Source organism: Poeciliopsis prolifica, unplaced genomic scaffold (genome assembly GCF_027474105.1).
Source record: "Poeciliopsis prolifica strain line A6 unplaced genomic scaffold, Auburn_PproV2 SCAFFOLD014, whole genome shotgun sequence".
In the NCBI taxonomy this organism is placed as follows: domain Eukaryota; kingdom Metazoa; phylum Chordata; class Actinopteri; order Cyprinodontiformes; family Poeciliidae; genus Poeciliopsis; species Poeciliopsis prolifica.
In genome coordinates this window covers 9,742,984-9,766,564 of record NW_026562389.1, presented here as the reverse complement: position 1 = coordinate 9,766,564, position 23,581 = coordinate 9,742,984, and the positions used below count along the sequence as shown (strand labels likewise).

Below are 23,581 nucleotides of genomic sequence, written 5' to 3'. Positions count from 1 at the left end.
TTACAAAGTTCTAAATTCTAAAGTCTCCAAAACTGCTTCTAAAAACAACCCAATCAATTTAAAAACAACAAAACAACAACAAAATAAAACCATCCAGTTGTTTTTTGGTAATAAGTTAATGTCTTTGGTGCGTGGAAAAGGAGCTGTTTCAAATTAAGCAAGCCCAGCCTGTTGCCTAGCAACCCCAGCAGAGCTCCAGTACGTTTAGTTTCACTGCTGTGTGTGCTGCATAATGGCTGCTGGAAAAGACAAGTGTTTTGTCATTGCCTTACCCTCCAGAAACCACTTACTGCATACTTGTTTGTGCAGGAGGTTCTACTTCTGCTTTTCAAAGATGTGTGGTTGCATAATTGTGCGTCTGTTTGCAGACATTTTCACTTTACATTTTAGTGCAAACGTTGAGTTGAGGGTTGTGGCCAGCAACGGTTTATTTGGCCTTAAAAAATCTCATTTTGAACTGAGCTGGCTGAATTCTCATTATGTAAGAATGATTTTGTGCAAAAACACAATAGACATGTTTTGTGTAACCCACAGAGGTATCCTAACCTGTTTAAGGAAACATAACGGGTCACCTTTAAGGTTGGATCTGATGTCTGCTGAGTAAGAGGAGATGCAGCTGTTGGCTGTGCTAATTCCCAGTGTCATAATCTGAACAGGAGATGTTATATTATGCAACTAGATAATACAGGATGACCCAATTTTGCATGCTAAACTTTCTACTTTGTCTAAGCTTTTGGAATGACATAAAGCCAAGTGTGTACATAATGCAGGAGTTTGTATTTCATGTCTGTTTTGCACAACTAAGGCACACTGACCTGAATTCCTCTAAAACCATCGTTATTCCTGTAAATAGATTAAAAAGACAAATTTTGAGCTAAATAGTTGCGGTAAAGCCAAACAAACTGTCATATTTGTGCCAAACCTTCGTCATGACTAAATCCAAACATGACATGTAGCTGTAAGGACCGAACTTTTGCCCCGAAGAAAAACAAATGTTATATAAACTGATCTGGATCAAGTTCAAGACATCGGTTATGTAATAAATGACCCTTTAATGGGAGGCACATCAATGTTCTCTTGATCCTCTTCCTTACATCTTGAGGATTGAAGCGAGATGTGAGGATGTCAGAGGTCCTGACTGATAAGACGAGTTACATAAGACACGGGACGGACAGAAGCAGGAGGAAAGGCCGCTGTTGGTGACAGAGTGGGACGTGTAAATCAAATCTGCTGTCAGACAGAAAACTGCGAACAAATGGCTGCAACTCGAGGCGCATCGACCACCAGCCGTCAGGGCTTTTAAATCTCACTTTGCGTCCGCGCGGTATTAACGGTATTCTGCATTATTTCACACACACTGGGTGGAATTATTTACAGGCGGAGGAACTTGTTTTCTAAAGTATTGTGTGTTTTCCTTTATCTAAGATCCAACTAGACGCCATGGAGATTAACAGATTTTATGTAAGAAAGAATCGGTTCAACACGCTTGGTATGCTTTTGATGATGGAATGACATTATTATGTGATGTAAAGCTCAAAAAAGTCGATTAACACAATCTTTAATGCTGGAATAAACCAGCAGAGGATTTTCACACTCAAACCAACTACAGTGTTTATAAATAGGCTTTTCATTCTGTTGGTAAAACCAGCCTGGCTTTCTAACTTCAGGCGGCCACTGCCCTCTTGCTTTATTTTGGCTGCATTCAGACCAGACTGTGCTCACTTCGCAGACACACGGCTACATATCCATGCTTTGCTGGGTGAGTTTAAAATGCCAGGAAACGGCGTGCGCAACGGCCAGAGGCAGCGGTGGATGTTTGATCTGCAAAGGCCACATTAAACCTCCTGCTGTCGGGTTTAAGTGCAATCATTTCTGCTTTTGAAGAGCTGGCCACAGATCACCCTCCGCAGCATGGGATGCTTAACATGCATAACATTTAGTCAGGTTCAAGGATGAAGGTGGGAATATTACATTAATAATCCTGAAAATCTATTTAATATTCTGTCAAGTCAAAAAAGGAGTTAGTAAAATAACGCTTATTGTTTTTTGACTTAAAAATAATTATGATTCCTCCTAATTTTGTATTGGCACAATAATAGCAGTATTTTTCTCTGGTTAGATTTTTGTGATAAATGACTGTTATAAATTCAAATTCCACAGTTATCAAGATATTTTTCATAAAGTTCTCCACTGAAGCTTCTTTAAAACAACAACAAAAAAAAAATAAAATAAATACAGTCACTTCAGTTTGCTTAATCCTTCTGGAGACTTTAGTAGAAATTACTGCAAAATCTGTTTTTGGTTTCTAGTGCAAATATCTTAGTTCCCTTTAAATAAGACAAAACAATCTTACAAGCACTTTTTCAGCAAGATAAAGTACTTGAGCTACAGGATTTGCAATTATTATTCCATGTTATTTCACTTAAATTTTGGAAACGTTTTGTTATAAATGAAATAATCTGCCAGTGGAACTAGAACTTTTTCATCAATATTAAGGAATTGTTGACTTAAAACAAGCTGTTATATCTTGCTGAAAAGTTACTCGGAAATTAATTTTGTTTGAAATGGATGAAGATATTCCCAACGAGCAAAAGTAATTGGTACATCTTAGTGCTTTTGTAGTGTAGAGTTGTTGAATTTCTTTGAGGTTGACATTGAGGAGACAAAGAACGTTCAGCTCTTGCTCTTTTCCAGAACAAGAGCTGAACTTTTCACTGTGCAGGAAAGTTGTGGGTGAGCTTTCCTAGCAGAGGAGCCGACGCAGTGAGAGGAGAGCTCATTTACAAACTGTGCCACAGGCAGGATGGAGGGCTGTGTGAAGGAGACGGTGAACAGGAGGAAGATGAGGCTAATTATGCTTCCTGCAGAGACACACAGGCGTCCCCTGACTTACTAAAAGGAGGCTTGTCAAGATGTAACTCCCCAATGGGAGAAGAAGAAATGCAACAAAGTCGAGGAAGACAAACGCAGAAGAAGAGCATATTCTCAATAAAAAGTCTCTCCCTGTGAATTTAAAACATATTATCTTCCATGATCTGGGATCATGATAAAGATATAATAATGGTTTCTTATTATTTTATGTGAAATTTAAGTTGTAAGTCCAGTTTCAGGTACAAAAAGATCTTGAACCGGTCAGAACAAATTCACAGAACAATATTCACATGATGTATAATCATTGTATGAAAACTGTTATATATTGATGTTGTAAGGATTCCCAGTGCAACCTGCAGTCAGCAGATGGAGTGAAGTGAGGAGATTTTCTATAAATAACTATTACAGATGGCAAAGAACCCAAAAAAGCAGGAGGAAATCAGACACAGTAAGATAAACTGGGTAGGTTTCATTTTGATTCTCTTTATAATTAAGTTTCTCTCCCTGAAAAATAACTAAATTACACCTAAATGTTTAAAATAATAATGAATTAGAGAGCCAACTGGTTATAGAATAACCAGTTGGATCAAAACAAATATTTAGAATTAGAAAGTTGCTGCAACCCGTGGCTCTTCACTGCAGCGCCTAATAATCTTAACCAAACAAGATAAAAAAAACTGAACAATTTTAAAAAATGTAAAGACAACAAAAACCTGCTGGCTTTGCAATTTTTCCAAGACTTTTTTATGCAACACAAGCACAACATTAACACACAAAATAAGCTATTTTTGTTTGAAAAAGTATTTTATTTTTGCTTTTTGACCTAATTTTTCATAAAATGTACTGTTCAATTGAAGAAAAATGTATTCTTAAAATTGTGTGTGTGCATATTCTAGTTTTAAAAACATTTCTACGGAGCAATGTTAGTGCCACTGAATTTGTTTTTGACATTTTTTTAAATTCTGATTTTAACTTTATAAAGTTACTAAAAATTCTGAGATTAAAGTCAGATTTTTTTTCTTAAACTTTTGTACATTTCCTTTAGCAGAGAAAGAAAAAATAAGCAAATTTGTTCCATGTAGCTTCTGTGGCTGTAAAACAAATTTTATTCTGGTGGACCGAAGGTAAAAATAGCTCTCTGGGTTGTAAAGGTTGCCGACTTTCACTAATGTGAAAGTCCAAATAAGAAGAGAACCAATATTTTCATTTGCACGCCGTTAAAATCAGGAATTCACACGGCATCAGATTCTTAAGTTACACTTTCCTGTTGAGATTAAGGCTCAAAGTTCACCACATTAACTTTCTCTTGGTGTCGTATAAAGCGTCTCTTTCCAAAAACAAGAACTTTGCTCGATTTCTTAACAGGGAAAGTATTTTCTCAGCGTTCTGCTCTGAGTGGAGCATCTATTCCCTGAATGCTGTCTTAAAGGCTGCAACAACAATCAATCACTCACGTCCTTTGGGCAATTTAGCATCAGGCGTGAGACGGGCTTGCTTTCATTTTCTCAAAAGAGCAATGTTCCTTCTCCTCCTCCCACGCTCAGAAAACACTGCAGAGGTCTCAGATTTTATCTGGAAGCAGCTATTAGAGGTTTGATCTGGGTCAAAAAGAGCGACAGCAAGTGGCACTTTGGGATCATTTACCAGAAGAAAACATTTGTCTTTTCCTGTACATTTCTCATATGCATTGGAGACCTACTTTAAGAAAAATGTGTTTTATGGTGTATACTCACTGACACTGTTATTCTGACTGTTTTTCTAATATATTTTTTTTGAAACTTCTCAGGATATCCAAACTAGAGTGAATTAAACAACAAAAGAAAGAATACATCTTAACATTTTCTTTAACTGCTGAATTTCAATGGTTGAAGATCAAATAGTTTTAATTCAGATGCATGAAATATGGTAAACATGATGGCAAATAAATATAACAGTATGAAAATCTAAATGTGGTGCGGTCCAACCCAGGCGGAGGTCAACAGTACATTATTTTTGGAGAATATTTGTCTTTCTTTTTAAATCACTTATTAACAGATTAACTGGACAAGAAATCAATAATATACACCGTGATGTGATCAATATCGGACGTTAAGCACTCAACCTTTCACATCTAAGTGAAGCTAGCCGGTGGCATCAACTAACTCGCTCTCTTTTTGGTTGCCTACCAACTCACTCAATCTTTGGTTATCTAGCAGCAACTTGTTGAGTAACTCAAAGATTTCACCACCTTTGCTGCTTAAAACAAAAAAAAAAAACTGACAACTTTGGGTAAAAAGGGAAAATTTTGGCTGTATTTATGTTTAAAGCAAAAATATAATCAATATTTATAAATGACAAATGATATGAAATGCCATATCGTCCAGCCTTATGATAAACCTAATTCAACCCTGCTCATAGTTTGTGCTGGACTTCTTAGTCATTTTATCTAACATGGTTTAAAAAAAACTATTTTTATCCATCAATTTTTAAAAAATAATGTATTTATTTTGATTTGTTTTCATTTAAGCTTAACGAGCTTAAACTGTAATTGCAAACACCACTTCAGCCAAAGTTTTGAAATCGGTGAACATTTTTCCGGCTGAAGTGATCAGAAGTCGGCAAATGTGCATGAATTTAATTCAGTAACAGTGAAAAAGGTGAAAGTAAACCTCGTAGCCTGAGTCCATCTGGACCTGTTGTGGCGCTCCACTTGGTACCTTGAATGCTGGCCAGCCATGTTTAGCCATCTGTACCACTTTCCGTCTGAGAGGAAACAATATGAGGCTTCTGCAGTCACACACACGCCGTCCTGTCATCCATGGTGTAAAAGCAACCAGTGACGCATTGCTTTAGATAAAGGAAAAAAGACTTTTTCCAACCCACTGACTTGGCCTTGTTGCATAAAGGCTCAGTGTTATGTAATGTTGGACGTCTTGTCCAGTTTTGTGTTTTCAGTCTGTGGGTGGTTCTGTTTCTAAGGCTGCGTAGTGGAATGAAACGAGTGGGCAGATTCGTGGGCAGTGCAGTTCCAGCTCACGATGCCAAATTTAAGTCGTGTTGCGACACTTTGCTGAATCGCTCCGGTGTTTTGCACCTACACAGATCAGTGAATGAGTAACAGTGACGATGAAGAGAAAGGGACGAGTGTTTTTAGTGTGGTTGAATCTTCAGCTTGCTGACACTGAAGTTGAAGATTCAACTAGCTTCAGTGTACTACATCCTTTCAAAGTATTCATAGACCTTAGGGTTCATTCACACCAGCTCTGTTAGTTCACTTTAACCAAACTCCAGTTTGCTTGGCTAGAAAATCTGGTTCATTTGTACAGATGTGAACGCAGTTTTAAACTCTGATGTGGACCAAAAAAAGCAAACTCTGGTCCACCTGACTAGATCTATGTTGTGAATGCCAAATGGACCAGAGGCAGAAAATGGACTCCAGCACAAGGGATTATGGGTAAATACAGCCAAAACAACTGAGCCAGTTTAGCACCAGCAAGAGAGATGACTCTCTTTTACCGAACCCAAAAGATTAATTGTACAACTGCTAAATTTTACAAAACTCCATTTTTGTTTACATGTCATAAAGAAAGAAGTTGCTCTCTGTCTTCTTCAGAGGTCTTTAACTTATAGCTTTAATACCTAAACCAGGAGTAGAAAAAGTAATTTTCCATCTTCAGAGTCTCCAGATTTGGTTTTATTGCAGTGCAGATGCAGTCACATGTGGGTGTTCCTCATCGATCCAGGGCAGGGCATCCTCTCACTCGCTGCTCTCAGACTGGGAGGAGTACAGAAAGGAGACGGGGAGGTGGGTGCAGTCAGTTGGTTTTGGCTCATTGTTTCCCTTGAGTCACTCTTAGAAATACAAAAAATGGTACAGTTTCATTATTTATTCACACTGTTACTCCTGCTGCCTTGGTTTTTATTTTTGCTTGCTCTAGAGGAGGTTTTGAACTTTTGTTAAAGGAGAAAATGGAAGAAATCTGAGCAAAACAAACACAAATTTTGAGATTAGTTATCCGAACTGAGTCATTTGTGCCCAAATGAAAAAAAAAAACCCAAACTTTTTTTCTTAAAATTGCAGGATGCAACTTTTGTAAAAAAAAAAAAAAAAAAAAAAAGTTTACGTTAGAAAATCTGTGGAAAAACTGAGTTCCTCTGCCTTAGAGATGCTGCCTTGCTAACTAGAAACAACCAGAGTGAGGAGGTGGGTCAGAATGCCGCCAATCAAGCCTATGTGTGTGCCGCTCACCCTTTCCTCCTTTACCTTCTGCAACAATAAACCTTTTACCCTTCAGCAGAATCTATCGTGAAAGCCAAGGCTAGTTAGCATAGCCACCAGTGATGGTGGATAAATGTGTTTTCCTGTAATAGCCATAAGCACATTTAGCAGCATGTTTAACAGGTTGATTGACAGCAATAAAACCCTCCTCCTGGCTTGTCATTGGTTGTTTTCGGTCGGGATCTTCAGATATAAGCTCAGGGAGGTGGTGTGACCACTTAATGCTGCACATTCACAGAATGACCGTTTGCAATTCTTTATAATTCATAAAATGTTTATTAAATCTGCTGTGCATAATAATTTGGAACAGAGCATTTTGAGCTTTTTTATTTTTGAAACAAATACTGTTCTCATTGGAAGATTTGTTCAGTAAAATTTCATTTATACTGTGATAGTTCATGAAAATTATACTGACCATCATTTGCATTGACCATTTAAGAAAATCTTAGAAAATATCACTTGCATAATAATTTGAAACACAGTGTATATTTAACTTTCTAATAAAAGCTAAATATTGTGGCTTTAAATCACAATAACAAAATGGTTCTTCAGCCAATTACAAAAACAATTCTCAGAAAAGAGAAAATCCACGTGAAGTCAGAAAATCCTTCAGTGTTGTAAATTAGTCTCTTATGAGTTGAGATGACAAAGAGGCAGAAAACACAACTCCCAGCTGCTCCACCTAATTACAGACACTTCCTGGACCAGAACCTGCTGGCTCTGCTGTGCAGCTCCTCTGTGTTTCCAGACCATTAGTGATATTATTATTTTGGGGACGTGGCCCGGGTCCTTGTAGCTCCTCTTAAAGCTCCTGCACCTGCTTCCTGTAGCACAGCTGAGGCCAGGTGAGATGACGAAACAAAAACAGTCGGATAATAAATAACCATCAAAAACTGAATTCCCAGTCAGCCTGCAGACTGGAAACCAATTCAGTTCCCTTTAGAGGAAGCAAATCTTTCATTTAAAATTGAGTTTATTCATTGTTGTGTAGAAATGTTGAATTTTTATACATCTTTAAGGAAGTTTTTTCTTCCTAAAAGAAAAAGTCAGATTTTTAAGGAAGTCTTGACTTCCTTAAAACTTTTTTAGTTTTAATTAAAAAGTTTAGTCAAATTTAAATTGCGTATTTTTATTTTGTTTATAAAAATACTTACGCATTTTTGACCTCAAGTACATACAAATCAAATTCAGAGTTTCTAAATTATGATGTTTTCATTTGATTTTGAAAAATTCTGCTTCAGCGATAAAACTTTTCTACTTCACTTTAGCTTTTAACAACAAAAATCATATTAATGATCTCCTTCTTTATTTCTGATAACACTTAAAAACAATCTAAAACCCACGAGAAGTTACAATAGCTAATTTAAATATTGGGTTATTTGCATTTATTGGCAACATTTTTTTTCTGACTTTCTTGAAATCCATCTTGCAGCTTATTGATTTTCACTTCATGCTTTGCGTTTGGATAAATTTGCACGTTTTTCTTCTGCTTCTAACAATACAGTATTTTAAAGCTGTTGTGACATAAATTCCACAGCCATGGAATTGAGTCAGGAATCCACGTCTAAATGAACTCATTCCTGGTTCAGTAGGGGAGTCGTTTCTACCACTGAGTGCTACCAGTGGGGTCTCGCTGAGGAGGAAGGGCTCCTCCTGTGTGGTCAGGGTCACTTTGCACTCGTCCATTGTGAGACGGACATGCTCTGCATTTCTCAGCCACTGGAACAGGGGGCGTTGCGTTGGTGACTCAAATGGGACAAATTCCTGGGAGTCGCTGGAATAGAAACGTGTGTGACGGTGGTGATGGGGGGTGATCGTGGATTGAGTAAATATGCTCATTTAAAGGGGCAGTATTATGTAAAGTCAACTTTTTTTAAGCTTTACGTCATGGCGTAAAGCTCCACAGAGCTGCAGCATCCATGCTTCGCCGTCCAGCTCCTTCAGACTAGCGGCAGCAACTAGCAAACACCTGGTGGAACCGCACATCAGCTGAGCTACTTCTCATTGCAACGCTGGTAAAAATGTTGCTAAAGGGTTAATAGAGGAGCCATGTTATGATGACTTCCTAAAGGTGGAGTTTCAGAAAGGGCAGGAGTTTTTAAAGAGACAGCGGCCCAATTTTAAGTCTATTTTATTTTATGTAACAGCTTTTATTAACAGCTGAAGCTAACAGTTATTTTTTTGACTGAAAAATACATAATACTGCCCTTTTACAGCTGTGGTTGGTTGTAGATTGAGTATTAATATTAAATTAGATGATACTCAGTACTACAATAGCCTTTAAACTAGACATTTTTTTTACTTTTGAGAAATTTCTTGGACAGTTTTTCCTTTTACTTGAGTTAAAATATGCTGAAATATTCATACTCTTACTTTACTACTTTTTAGCTACTCTACCTGCCTCTGGTAACTGAACAGCATCTGACCAGGTATACTTATTAAGATGTCTACTGAGTATATACCATTATGTTCCAACAGCGTTTGGTTCTGAAATGCTGAAAATGCGTTTTTTTAGCTGTGAATCTCCTCTGCAGGTCTGCAGTTTGATGGAACAACTGAATACTTCGTTCAGCTGTTACTGGACAGTTTCTCCAGCCGATGCATGATGATCCAGCGTCACGCGCCTGACCCCGCAATGTAACCTGTGAGCTCCGTGTCACGTTGACAGACAGCTTCTCATAACAGTGACCTGACATTTACCATTTAAAGCAAACAAGCATCCTTACAGAGGAATGTGCAGCCTAATTTGGGAATGAATGGCACCCAAAGGAAAATGTGATTGAAAGTTGTATTTTTAACTGTTTGTTCTACGTCAAGCTTCCTGTTTAAATATGTTTGAAACAAAAGAAGAAGGAATTTGAGGTGGAAATCCCTGCAGCTTCACAGAAATACGTATAGGGGAAGTGCCCTTTTTAAGAGCTGATAAAAATACGAGCTGTCCCTTTAAGGTTCCCAGATAGGGTCCTTAACCTCTTCTGGATCTGTTTTGAATTTACTGAAGTTTTTTCTCTTTGGTGTTTGTAAGGAACCTCGGGAGATACAGATGCGCTGCCGTGTTTTCAGCGCCAGTCAGTGTTTCCTCTGGAAATTGGTGGCTGCTATGAAAATGCAGGCAAATTAGAGACTGTCCAGGCGGCCGACCGCAAGATCTGCCATTCATTTTTGAGAGCGCAGTTCTGCTTTGGGAATCCGGAGCCAAACTCCACATCACAACATTCTCCGAAGCCCATTTCATTGCTAATAAATGACCTGCTGAAGTTCTTCCATATGGGCCTGGAGGCTGTGTGGTGCAGCATCACAGCCTGATGCAGAGGCATGTGCTCTGCAGCTGCAAATCAAAGAGGAATATTTTATGCATGGGTGGCTGTAAATGCAGGTAAAAATGAGCTTAGGATTACAGCAGGAAGAAAAATGCTCAAAGTGGTTGAGCAGCTTTGATGTAAAGAAGTTGAGCAGCAGCCTTGTTGCTCAACTGATTGCTGATCGTACGTGACTGTGGTTAAAGCCAATAATTCAGTTTGATTTAATATTTTCGGTTATCTTAGTCAGTGACAGATGGCCTGCTGCTGTCATTAAAGGGAATCTATCATGTAAAATTTGTATTTCGCACATCTTTGTGCTTCTATTTGGGCTTCAACTGCTTCTAAAAGCAATTTAAAAAAAGTCAGTTTTTGGCAATAAGTTAATGCTTTTTGGTGTCTGGAAAACAAGCCATTCCAAAACCCTGCCAGGTATTGCATCACACTTCACCGTCACCTACCAATCCCAGAGATGCCTGGTTCTACTTCTGCTTTTCAAAGACATATGATTGTATAATTGCACATTTGTCTGCAGCCATTTTTCCATGGGAGTGTAAGATCACCACAAGGGCATGAGATTCATATGCTTCTCCCCCTGAACTCTGTATAATATGTATAACTTATTTTTTCATATGTCTTAGCTTGTGGTTTGAGACAAACATATTGTTCTGCTTTCGTAACACTTATCATTAAGATGCAGAGCTGGTTGCTCCAACAAAAGGCTTCAGCTGAACCCACTGGAGTGTCTTGAACTTAGTGAAAAAAAAAATTCTTCACATAGCTGTAATGCTCCCATGTTGAGTATTTGTGTCTGGTGTGAAAGCTGTTAAGAGCCTGATGTAAACAACACGGCGGCGGCTGCTGCGGGCTGTCAGGAGACATGAAAGGGAGGGAGAGTATTGAACCGTGCCGAAGAGCAGCGAGCGGCCAGGAATCCTAAGGCTCCACAGCGGGATTCCTCCATCCTGCTTCAGCCACTGCTGACGTAACCGTCTCCGTGCCACTTCATCTTACCTCGCTGTGCGCCTGCTGACCTGCTTTTCTGCACTACTAATCACACAGAGAGCAGACCGTGAGCCCGTCTCTCCTCATCACAGGTTAAGGAGGAAATCCAGGAATGGAGAGGACATTGAGCGCGCGCTGACATTATCCACCAGTCTGAGCTTCACTGGTTTTTATTTCCGGTTTACAAACTGGTTTTAGTTGCCAGAGAATGAAAGTGGGAGAATATGAAAATATGGATTTGTCTATTTATGATTCCCAATAAACTACTAAATTATTCCTCATGGGGAGAACATGAAAACTCAATGCTGAATGACATCAAGCTGGGTTTTGAACCCAGGACCTTACAGCTGCACTTCAATGCAAATGTGAGCAAAACTTGTCAATTTTCTGCTAATGTTGAAAAAATACAATTTTGCAATCATGGTGTTTCCATTAAGTAAGAAACGCAATTAAAATCACACGTGAATAAGTTTGTTCATAAAATGATTCATTAAATTTGTGACCAGAATAACCGCCTCAGTTGACTGTAAAATACACATTTTGATTTTTTGAAGATAAATTTGCTTAATGGAAAAAAGGTTTAAAGGTTTTGAAGCTAGAATGAGGAAGAATTATTAAATGAACAATTGGGTTTCTTACTTAATGGAAACGCCACAATTGTGACATTAACAATTTAATGCGCTATTTTAATTTCAAAACTTATCAAAAAACACTTTTCTTTTCAATGGTGTGTTCAAATTAAGCTAATTTATTTAAAAAATGTCAACTTGCACAGTTAGATGATCAGTGGTGCCAACTGCACCACTTTGCAGCCAGTCGTGTTCAAAATAAACTAATAAACATTTCAGCCCTTTTGGGTTTGTGTTTGCTGATTAGTCCAGTTTATTGCAAACGACTGAAAGAAATTAATAAACTGAAAAACGAGAAATGAAAAATGCTTAATTGTAATATATTTTGTGACATCAACAAGTTAAAAGTCAAACCACCAGCTCAACAGTTTTAAAACCACGTAACTCTACTTGATGGTAAACAAATCTAGAGATTGTTGCCGCATTAAAAATGAGTTCTTTGTTTTCAGAAAAGTAAAAATGGGAAATGAAGCCACGTTGAGGACTATGAAATTTCCCGCAGTTGTTTCTGGAAGGCGAAGAAATCCAACATCAGCTGAAAAAACTGGGAAGCAAATTTTTGTTACCATCAATCAAAACTGATGGTTGGTAAAGTGTAAAAGCTGTTGGTGGTTTGACCTTTCTGCTGTGAAAACCCCGTATCTATTAAAACTGTGGGACTTTTTCATGTGCTTTTTTTTCTCCTTCTAAAAAAAAATTTCCAGAGTAAAGTATTTCTATTAATACTGTTTCCTCTCTGTGAGGTTATTGTGAGAAGTGTAAAGGTGGCAGTGAAAAGGTTTGTTTTAGTTCCTGATGACAACTTGAGGTTTTTTTTCTGTCAGCTGATCCAGCAGAGGAAAGGAAATCATTTGACACACATTTCTTTTCTAATCAAACAGCTGAAAAAGTCCAGCACAAACATAATTAAAAACAAATATTTGAAATTGACCGTGTATGAACAGTTTTCTTCTTCATTGTTTGAGACTTTAAAATCAGCATTCACTAACAGCTAAATTGAATTAAGTTTTAAAATAAAGTAACTCATCATTCGACTGATTTTGACTGCTTTGTACCAAAATAACCAAAAGTACTAAACTTTTTTTGTTTTTTGGCCTTTGTGAATTTTTTGCATGGCCTCCAACTGATCTAAACATGCTAGCAGTTCGACACGGAGCGGCCTGAAGGCCTGTAGGCACATCAGTGCCGTGCTGCGCCACATTTAAGTTGTTTGCAGGTCGCAGCAGAAATCTCAGGAAACCATTAACACCTCCGACCCTCCTTCAGCAGCTTTTCCTCTTGTTTCAGACTGAGACGATCAGCTGCAGTCATTAGCATGCACAGGCTAACGTGCATCATGTCAGTCGTGTGGATCCATCAATGTTAACTCTCTCTGTTTTGTTTCTTTGCATTTTCTACATATTTGTAGCTAAAACTCGTCCTTTCCTCCTCCCCACAATACACACACACACACGCACACACACACACATATATATTTTGTTTCATGCTAATGAATGTAGCTACTGCTGTGCTTTTGTCTTTTTGTGAATTCCTGTGAAGTTTTACATTCCTTGAACATTGTCTTGACGACAAACCACCAATAAGAGCTGGAAAAGCCAAACAAACCTTCTGTAGAGATAAACTAAACCCCTGAGGTCGACAGAGCTGCATCTTTATGATTGATCATGTTTCATTATCTCAGTTTTAACCCGGAAAATAAACATTTGTTCCTCCACTTATTTATCTGAAGACTGTTGCTTTTAAGTCAGTTTTATTTATAACTTTTTTTATAAATGGTCATTTAATCTCAACTGCCTCTAAGATGTTTTGTCATCGCTGCCTCATATCTGTGGTTTAACTGAAAGTTATGGTGAGTTAACTCCAGAACCAGAAAGCTGCTTGATCACATTTTATAGGGATTTAAGCTGAGCAACAGACATTATCCCGAAAATTAGTTGACCTTTGCCCCTAGTTAGAGAAGCTTTTTGGTGTCTGTGACCAGTTAAGAGCTTAAAGAGTCAGTCTGCAGCACATCTTCCTGCAGTGGAGTTTTGGTCGTTTCCGGGTCCGCTGGAGAAAATGTCCCGGAAAGCCTCCTCAGATGAGCTTTTGTTGTGGTAGCAGAGGTAGCTCAACTTGATCTTTTGTTCCTGAGTCTCAGCTCTGCATTGTGAAATTGCTGATACAGAGATCAGAAAGAGTTGAAATGAGCCCCCAGCAGCTGAAAACCAAACAGTATTTATATTTTATGAGCAGGAATCCACTTTGAATCCAACCCTGAGTAAACACTGGAACTATGTTTGTTGCAAAAACCCCCAAAAACTTTAGAAAATGATTACAGGATGATGGAGGTCAGGCTGCTACACAGTTATAGCAGAAATTGGGGGAAAAAATAAATCTTGTTGTGAGTGTGTCAGTTTTTCTCTGTTCTCCTGCAGGATGGGCATCCAGCCCATCAGTCTCCCCTTCCTTGTGAGAACGACCGTCTACTTTTAGCATCACAATGACGGCTCTGATTTGCTTTAACACGTTGTGCCAGGAAGTGAGTTTGATGAGTGACGCTTCAGGTAGTTACCTGAACAGACGAGTTGTGAATCTTTCATTGAGCCCTCTAACCTCGGCTGCCCTGAGGGCTGGAAACGTGGAAACGTTCTTCGGGTTTGTAAGCAGCGACGGTTTGAGTGCTGTTCAGTTCATATGAAAACCTGAACATAGTGGAATCTTAAGAGTCTGGATAAATGCACCTTTTTATTTTGGCATATTACAATGTTGTTTTTTTTTATATATATGTTTTGAAACAGTCGTTATGTCGTTATTGTGAAAATGTGTAATCATTTTCTAAAGTTTTAAACAGTCGTTATTGTCGTTATTTCTCCTCAGCTTTAAAACTGTTCTGAAAATGTTTCTTATGAGATAAGATTTGAAATGTCATCAGAAGCAGTTGATGAAGTAACTTCAGAAAGGAATATTGAAGAAAAATACTACTGGCAGATTATTTTACTGACAACTAGTATTTTTTGATCAATATAGAGAGATTATTTATTTAAAACAAGCTCTTATATCTTTCTGAAAATGTACTTTTGAGTTAGTTTTGTCTTATTTCTAGTGCACTAATATATTTCCATTGAAAACTAGACATAAATACTTAGTAAGATTTTGTTTTTGTAGTGTAGAAAACTTATGTGGTTTTTCTACATCCTGAAGCTGTTTAGGATGTAGAAGTCTTGTTTGTCAACCTACCCAGAATGAAGAAATGCATTAATCTTTGCTTAAACAACTCTGAATGTTGATAAAATTTGCTGTTAATTTAGCAAGGCTTATTACTATGCTGGGAAACACAGAGAGTCGGCCAACAGCGACTGTTTCCGACAGATTTCAGATTTATTTCACGTTTCTCCTCAGCTTTGAATTACCTGCCTCAGTTTTTATCTGAGGAGTCTAGTTAATGTGTTCGCTAATGCTGAATACAAATAAAACCTCAGCAGCAGAAAGAGAAAATAAAACCTTTGCAACATTTTGCAGTTTCTTATTTCTCCCAGTTTTGCCTCATTTCTGAACCCAGCCACACAGAAGACTGACCTGCGAACACAGCAGCAGAGGATTTATACAGCCGCCATTTAAACATAATTACGGCTTGCATGTTTATTGCTTTCTACAATTTCATTGTGTGAGTCTCATTCTGGGCTTTCATTCACTACGAGCCAAGGTCTTTCATTACTCTACAAAAGGCAGCTTCCTTTTATGTGTCGCCACTTAGAGGCGCTTGTCATCTTCTATTATGTACCCAAATGAACGTCAGCAAGGAAGCAGTTTTAATATTATATTATATTATAAGCGAAGCTTGAAAAGCTTAGTTTTCAAGGTTTTATTGTATTTTTTTCTTAGAAAGTGAAGGTTCACTATGAAAACACAAAATCTTACCATGTGTTTTTTGTCTTGTGTCAATGTATTGTCAGTCTGTGACGTCATCATTCTCAGAAGGTCACATGATGGAAATATTTTCGTCTGAAACCAGGTTCTGATACTGTTGTTTCAGATCTCCAGAAACTGTTTCTGTGTAAAAAGGTTTTCCAATGACATTCAGGAAAAAATACCCCAGCAAAACTCCAAGCAGAATTACACAACGAACCAAAACAAATATGTATATTTTCTGTCAAAATATAATTGTCGATGTTGTTAAACCCTGGTTTTACTGTAACTGGACACATTTTTTGGTTCAGTGTCATTAGACACTCCCATTCCGGAGGAATCATGGAATCACTTAACAGAACCTGTCTAACAGCATGAAGTAGGATAAACCAACTCAAAACACAAGCTAAAGAAAGTGAACAAAGTAAAAGGCCTCTTGTCAGAGTCAAAGGGTTTTAAAAAGTAGTTTCTAAGGCTTTGTGTCTCCAGAATAACATCAGTGAGTGGAGAACCTTCTCAGGTGTGACTGACTGACCCACTAAAAATGACTCCATGAGCGCATGAGTGACTCATCCAGGAAATCAAAGTTAAGGTCAGAGTTCATGACTGGATGGACTATAATAGAGTCCATCGTAAAGAACACAAAGGTTTATCTCAGCTTGAAGACTTTTGGGAAAATATTCTGTGGATTGATAAGAGAAACCTGGGACTTTCTGAAAAGTGAGCATCTCATTTAATCTGCTGTAAACTGACAGTTAAACAAGGTGGTGGTGGAATGATGGGACGGATTTACTAAGATTATGAATTCACAACCCTGAGGTCACAAAGGTTTGGGCCATCCAGCAGAAAAATTATTCAAAGTACTCCAGCTCATCAAAAACCCAAAATAAAATGGAAGTTTTGAAGTGGCCTAGTCAAATTTAAAGATTACATCTGACTGAGAACTGACCACACATAGGTCATTGATGCTCAGAAATCCTCCAATGTGAGAAAAACAAAAACAATTCTGCAAAGACGAAGGCGTCATGATTGCTAGCTATCACAAATACTGCACTGCAAAACAAACAATAACATAAATAAAAATGAAAAAAAGTATTTTAGTCTAATTTGTAGTGTAAATATCTTATTAAACTTGAAATAAGACAAAACTAACTGACAAGAATCTTTTCAATGTAAGATCTTGTTAAGTTAAGAATTCCTTAATATTGATTAAAAAGTAATTTTTCCACTGGCAGATTATTTCATTTATTAAATGATATATATTTTGTAAATGAAATAATCTGCTACTTTCTAATTATTAACTTAAAACAAATTCCTGTATCTTGTTGAAAAGTTATTTCTAAGTTATTTTAAGTGTACTAAGATAAAGTACTTGGTAACATTTTGTGTTTTTGCAGTGTGTTATCAAAGGTGACACAACATAACAACGTGCATGTAGCATTTTAATACATTTCTGCATTTTATTCTTTTGCAGTTTTTAAATGATCTGAGAGACATCATTTGCAACTTTCATTGGCTGTGGGGCCTAATCATCATAACTAACAGAAATAAACTCTGAATTTATTGAATATATTATTAACAACCATCAGATCTGTGTTGAGCTGGAACCACAAGAGCAGATTATTGGTTTAATTTCTGCATGTAGTTTCATAAATCCCCCTACAGAAATTCCTGTCAGGTCGGAAGCTGGAAGTTGGATTTTTTTATCGTTTTATTTTTTTGCCTCTAAATAAATTTCCCATAAATAAAACAGAAGGAATGAAGAAGTGAAACTTCTGGAGGCTGCAGATGGAGAAAGGGAGAGGGAAATGAAAATGAAAGAAGCGCGGGAGGGGGGTTGGATGGGGGGATTTACAGGGTGTGTTCTGCTCTGTGATTGGCTGCTGCCTCTCTCTCTCTCTGTGTGTGTGTCTGTGAAGTCTTGAGGCTGATCGCTGCTTTCTGCGCTCAGATGTCAGAAAAGGCGGCGGACAAACTCAACTTGCGGAGGTTTTACCATTTGATGCGTCTGGACTTTTCCCGGCTCTCCTGACCATTTTTCTGAATTTGAAGCCGGAATAAAGATTTTTTTCCTCTCGCTGCTTTAAGTGAACGATGCTGCAGTGAGACAGCGGGCGGTTTATTCACATGTGAAAGAAGTGCTGCAAGCTGAGGATTTGTTTTCAGTCATTTTTGTTTTGTTTTGTTTTTTTGTGGGGGAAAGAAAAGCTCAGAGCTGATCGGTTCCTGCTCATTAAGGTGAGTTTGATTTTGAGTTTGGATTTGGGTTTGCGTTTGGAGCGCGTCCGAATTGCGCGCAGGTGTCGGATGGATGGAGCGCAGATCCGAATCCGCCTGAGGTTCTGTGTAACTGAACTCCTGCGTCATGACGGATTTTCTTTCTACTTCGCACCTGTTCAGTCAGCAGTTTGGTTTGTCCTGTTTCCAGGCAATGCGCTCCAGCTTTGCGCCTTTTCCAAACTAACCTCAACCTTTTCCCCCCAATTAATCCTCCTACCTAAACAACTTCTTCTCTCCGGTATTGGATGTTTAAAATCTGTGTCTCTTCCCGGCTATTTTTACCTCCCTGCACCTTGTGGCTAAGAGGATTCCCTCCTGCCTGATACTCTCCTGCAGAGACAGAGGGATCAGTGGAGTTAATCCCGCATCCCTCTCCAATACCTCTGGCTTGTGCTCCTTGGCTTTCCGTGCCGCTGCTCGGCATTAGGAGCTTGGATTGGGTTTTCCCTCAATGTGCTGACAGGTTTAATCCGTTTATTGGTAATTTGGTTGAACTCTGATCGGCTGAAATTGTGCAAATGCTTGAGGATCACCTGAATGGCTCATTGTTTCAGGTTCAGCAAGGTGTTGGTTGGTGGTACAAGGATCTGATGTAGTCTCTTCTATTTACACATCACTGGAGCAATTTTACTTTTTGGCACTAAATATATATGGAACTTGGTCATGAGATTGTAGAATCCAATAATAATGACAATAATTACACTTTATCATTAAGTTGATGCAAAAATATAAAACAAAAATGCGTAGCATGATGGATGAATATTTCTAGGGCTACTGAGATAATTCATCCTCTCTTAATTATCACTTTTGCAATATTTATCGCAAACTTAATGTTGAAACGTAACCTTTAGTAAAATAACAGAATAAACATGTTTTAAGTCCATATAGTACAGAATACTTTACCTTGCTACGGGTTTTTTCTTCATAAAGTAACTAAAGTATAGCAATGTGTTATTAGTTGTATAGTTAGTCAGGCTAACAATAGTTTCAACTCGCCAAAAGTCTTAAGGTCTGAATGAATTTCTTTTCAGCAACATATTTGGTTAACTTTCTTTGATTTTTGTATTAATCTCTTCATTTTTTAGATTATTTTTATTTACTATAATTGCTTCTTTTTGGGGGGGGGGACTTTTGAGATCTCCAGAAGTTAAGGGCACAAAATCCATTAGAGTTATTGTTTATGTTATCGTAAAGTGATGGATGGTGGTCCTATAGTTTCCATTTCTTTGTTTTTGCAACTGGAAAACTTTCCAATTTCCAGAATTTGCCTCAGTAGACTTTTTCCCAGCCAGTGCTTAGCAGCAGGTGGGGGAGGGGCAGCGCTGTATTGCTTCATTCTTCAATACACCTGGAGAAAAATCTTGTCATTCTGGCTCTTTCTCTGGCATTTTATTGAAAATAATTTAAAGAATGAAGCTTTGAAAGTTTGTAGTATTTTTTTATTTGACAGTGAAATAATCATGGCTTCATTTCTGTGTTGAAATCAAAATGATGGTTTGTTGTGTAACGAGGAACTTTGTGTTGTGAGAATGTGCAGATATTTCATAAAAATACATGGAAAACTTTATATATTTGCTAATGAATTGGCTTTGGAGGGCCCACATTGATCTGTGGAGCCACAGGTTTCAGAAAAACAAAACATTTTCTTCTGGTTTCAGTTTATTTTATTTCACAGAAACTGAGAAGTTTCTGATGTTTGACGTCCCGACCTGAGCTGGTTGCGTCTGCTGCGCCTCTCTGCGTCGTCTGTTTGGGGTTAATGATCCTGCTGGGAACTGATGATGCCAGGTGACAGATTGTTGGATGGAAGCTGTGATTTTTCTCGCTCGCTGCAGCAGCTGCTGGCGTTTCCCCACTTTAAACGTTGTTGCTGTAACAGCGCCCATCAGTGTCATAAATGAGCTCAGGAAATGGTGCAGGAGCAATCAGTGGCTGCGCTTCACTTCCCAGACTGATAGGCTGCTGATAGATGGAGAACTGATGTGTTACATCTCAGGTTCTTATTTTTAAATCAACACCTAAACGTACAGCGATAAAACCAGCTGACCAGACATGCTGGATTTTTAAGTAACTGCTTGTTTCATGCTGAAGGATTTTAAAAGGCTTCTTTTCCAGACATCAAAAAACATTAACTAATTGTCAAAAACACTAGTGGGGTGTTTTTCGAAGCAGCAGAAACCCCAATGGAAGTGAAAAAGTGGAAAATGTTGCATCAAGTCTCCCTTTAAAATAATTCTGACCTCAGTTCAGCTTCAGGCTTCTGGCTTCTTCTAGCCCTATCTCTGCCTCATTTCCTCCAGCCACAGATGAGTGAGATTCCTCATGCCTGTCAGTGTTTACACAGCAGAGTGGCGTTGTGTGTGTGTGTGTGTGTGTGTGTGTGTGTGTGTGTGTGTGTGTGTGTGTGTGTGTGTGTGTGTGTGTGTGTGTGTGTGTGTGTGTGTGTGTGTGTGTTGATTATGCACTCAGGATCCCTGAAAGTGTCTCCACCACATTCCCCCCAATGCCCAGCTACATGAATCTATTTTTAGCGGAAGAACAGACACATTTCAGACCGTTTCCCTTCAGGATCCCTAAGGCTTCCTGCTGACCTCCAGTCCTCAGTTCTGTCTGGTTCTTGAAAAAGAATCAGTTGAGGGTTTCCCCTCTTCATCTCTGAGGTTAAGGTGAGGATTTCCTCTGCAGTTTTCCTGCCTCTGACGTGGTGATGTGTGTTGAGGGTCATTAAGAGCCTCAGACAGAATCGTTGTTTTGGCCCAAGTTAGAGACCAGGCTCCCATCTGGAGCTGCCCCACCCATTTTCAGGGGTAAATTACCTGAGCATTTACTCCCTAATGATTCTCCAGCCCTCAGGGGGAACTCGTTCAAAAGAATCGAGTTCTTTCTGCAACAGTCTTAGTTTGATTTCAGGTTCTTCTTACCATAAATTATTATACAAACGTTAGAAAAATGTGGCAAAAACCTGACGTGACTGAAATGAGTTTTTTGTATACAGTCACCATTAAACTCAGCAAGCAGAATTTCTTGTTTTTAAGTCCAAACCAGACTTCCTCAGCAGTCTGTGACAGATGGTTGCACACTCAGCCGGTTAGGCTATAATTAAGATCACCTACTCAACCTAAGCACCCCCGTCCATATCCTTTTATTTTATTGGCATGTTGTTTGTTTACCTCCATCTACCACCCAGCCGGCGGCTTCGCTCTGAACCAGCAGTGAAGCGTTGAGGGTTTGTTCGCGCCGGACCGGCGGACTCGCCCGGGCCGGCACCTGGAAGCCATGTGTAAATCACAGGCTTGTCTTCTGCTCCTCAGCATCCTGGGTTTGTTTTCCTCAGGAAGGCTGCAGCTGCTGGAACTGGACAAATAAACAGGCTTCATTCAGAAAAGGTGACAAGGAAACCTCTTCTTATTTTTGTAACCATATTTCTCAAGTTATTTCATCAATCGATTATTCAAACAATTCATCGGATAAAAATTGGCACATTTTACAGATTTTTCATTTAACCACTTAATTTACAGCTAATTTGTGTGTCGACACTCATCTGTGGTTCTTTTGCCAGTTTGAGAACCACAAAGACAGAAAACGCTCAAAATGCAAACAGTGAAACCCGTTTAGGAGCTAAGCAGTCAGTGTGATCGTTTGCAGGATGTGCAGAGTCTTCACCTGCTGCGTTTCAGAGGAGCTCAGTGTTCAGATCCCAGCTGGGAAACGAGGAACAGTGACGTTCTCAGCATTCAATCACCTGCTACTGCTGCTTTTCTCTTCTCATGAAGCCCAAGTTTTACGACTTCTTTGTGCATCTGCTATCAAGCTTGGCTGCTGCGCAGTGCAGAAGTGTCCCTTCGTGTAAGTTATGGCCAGTAAAACCCTCCAAGGAGTAAACAAACTTCTCACAACTGTTGACTTTGTGTGTGAGCATCCCTCCTCTTCCGCCCGTCTGACTCGTGATGCCCTCGTCTTTGAGTCGAGGCCACATGGTGCGGCAGATGCCGAGGCCGCTGCGCTCCGACTCCACAACACCCGCCATTCTCATGGAAATGGCCACGCTTGTCTGCCTGAATAATGGCGGTGGTTTGTTTGTGCACATGTGCATTAAAGAGCGGCATGTGTTTGGATGAAGGGGACTGTTCAGGAGGCCTGATGTGAGCTTAAAAAGTGCTCATGAATAAAAACAGGAAGGTTCTGGTATCTATCCACCTGCTCAGCAGAATCAACTGAATCTGATTTGGTCAGCTGATGTTTACAAGCCTTTTTTTCCCCAGGTTTTTCTAAGCCTTTGTTGCTTGGCCGCACAACAAACCCCTGAATTTATTTGGGCTGTTTGTCTCAGTGTGTGGGCAGGTGCAGTTTTTATTCCTCCTGGCATCCATGAATCGATGCCTGGCAGCTCTGCAGTGCGTCAGCCGTAAAGGCTTTCACACTTGGCGGGCGGCCACAGGGCAGCATATTGTTGGGCGGTGCGGGTGTGTGAGGGCGGACCGGGGTTGGGGTTGTTGGATCTCCTCCACCTCCAGGGTAGAAGGACCCCCCTGTGTGTGGGGCCAGGTTCAAAGGTCAACTCTTCAGAGCAAAATGGATAGTTTGAGTTTTAGGCTAAAGTTTCTGGTTAAAACGTCCTAAGGTTGTTTTCCCTCCTGATAGTCAGATGGACTCGGTTTGATTGGAGACCAAAATTTGTTCCATTTTCAGCTGCGGTTTGCTTTCACACTGCACTGTGTAAAATAAACCAAACTAATTGAAAAACCTTTTCTCGTCCTCACGTGTGGGGATGATCACACCAGATCCGATTTACACTTTTATTCAATTTTCTTGTTTTTTTTCTTTGCTTTTGTTTTGCTTTCTTTTCAAAAAAGAAATGGCATAAGATATTTTTAAATAGTGTCTTTTAAAAGTATTGTAAATAATCAAGTATCTTTGTTTGAAAAATTAAAAACTATCTTTTCCTGACTCTTACATTTTTTGTAGACTTGAGATGAAGTCAAAATCCAATAAATAGCAGCTGTAAAACATGCTAGTCAAACAAGATGGCGGCTCTGAGTGCGCTGACGTCACTCTGACCTATGAAAACCCAAGTGGTGCATTAGTGAAAAAAAAACATGTAGATTTTCCAAAAATGAAATCTGCAAACACCAAAAATTTGAGTAATCAATAAAGTCGATTTATCGCCCAAACATCAGAGCCGTCAGTCCGTCAGTTTAAAAACATCCAGTGGCGTCGTTTCCGCACACATCCTGTTCTTTCACAGGTACTGTCAAAGCTGCGACTGCCTGAAAACACGAGGATTTTACATCTGACAACACACACTCCTCAATGTTCTCTGCTTCCTTTGGTCACACACACACACCAACCCA

At 39.0% G+C, this 23,581-nt stretch overlaps 1 protein-coding gene and 1 long non-coding RNA gene across 3 annotated transcripts in view; one reads left to right on the top strand and one right to left on the bottom strand.

The window, feature by feature from the left end:
• The window catches only part of rasgef1ba (RasGEF domain family, member 1Ba), a 67,466-nt gene that overhangs the window by 25,011 nt on the left and 18,874 nt on the right, over nt 1-23,581 (top strand). The window contains exon 1 of one of the 2 annotated variants that reach the window (XM_055039476.1): nt 17,884-18,188. The exons of the other annotated variant lie outside the window; for it this stretch is intronic. The gene's annotated coding sequence lies outside the window, so the exon portion shown is untranslated. Of the gene's footprint in view, nt 1-17,883; nt 18,189-23,581 lie in introns of those variants that run through there. 2 annotated transcript variants of the gene reach the window in all.
• On the bottom strand, nt 19,447-22,577 carry LOC129365927 (uncharacterized). The gene is made up of 3 exons (XR_008606568.1): nt 21,973-22,577; nt 21,401-21,584; nt 19,447-20,192 (listed from the first exon to the last, which is right to left on the bottom strand). It is a non-coding gene; the product is annotated as an uncharacterized LOC129365927 (long non-coding RNA).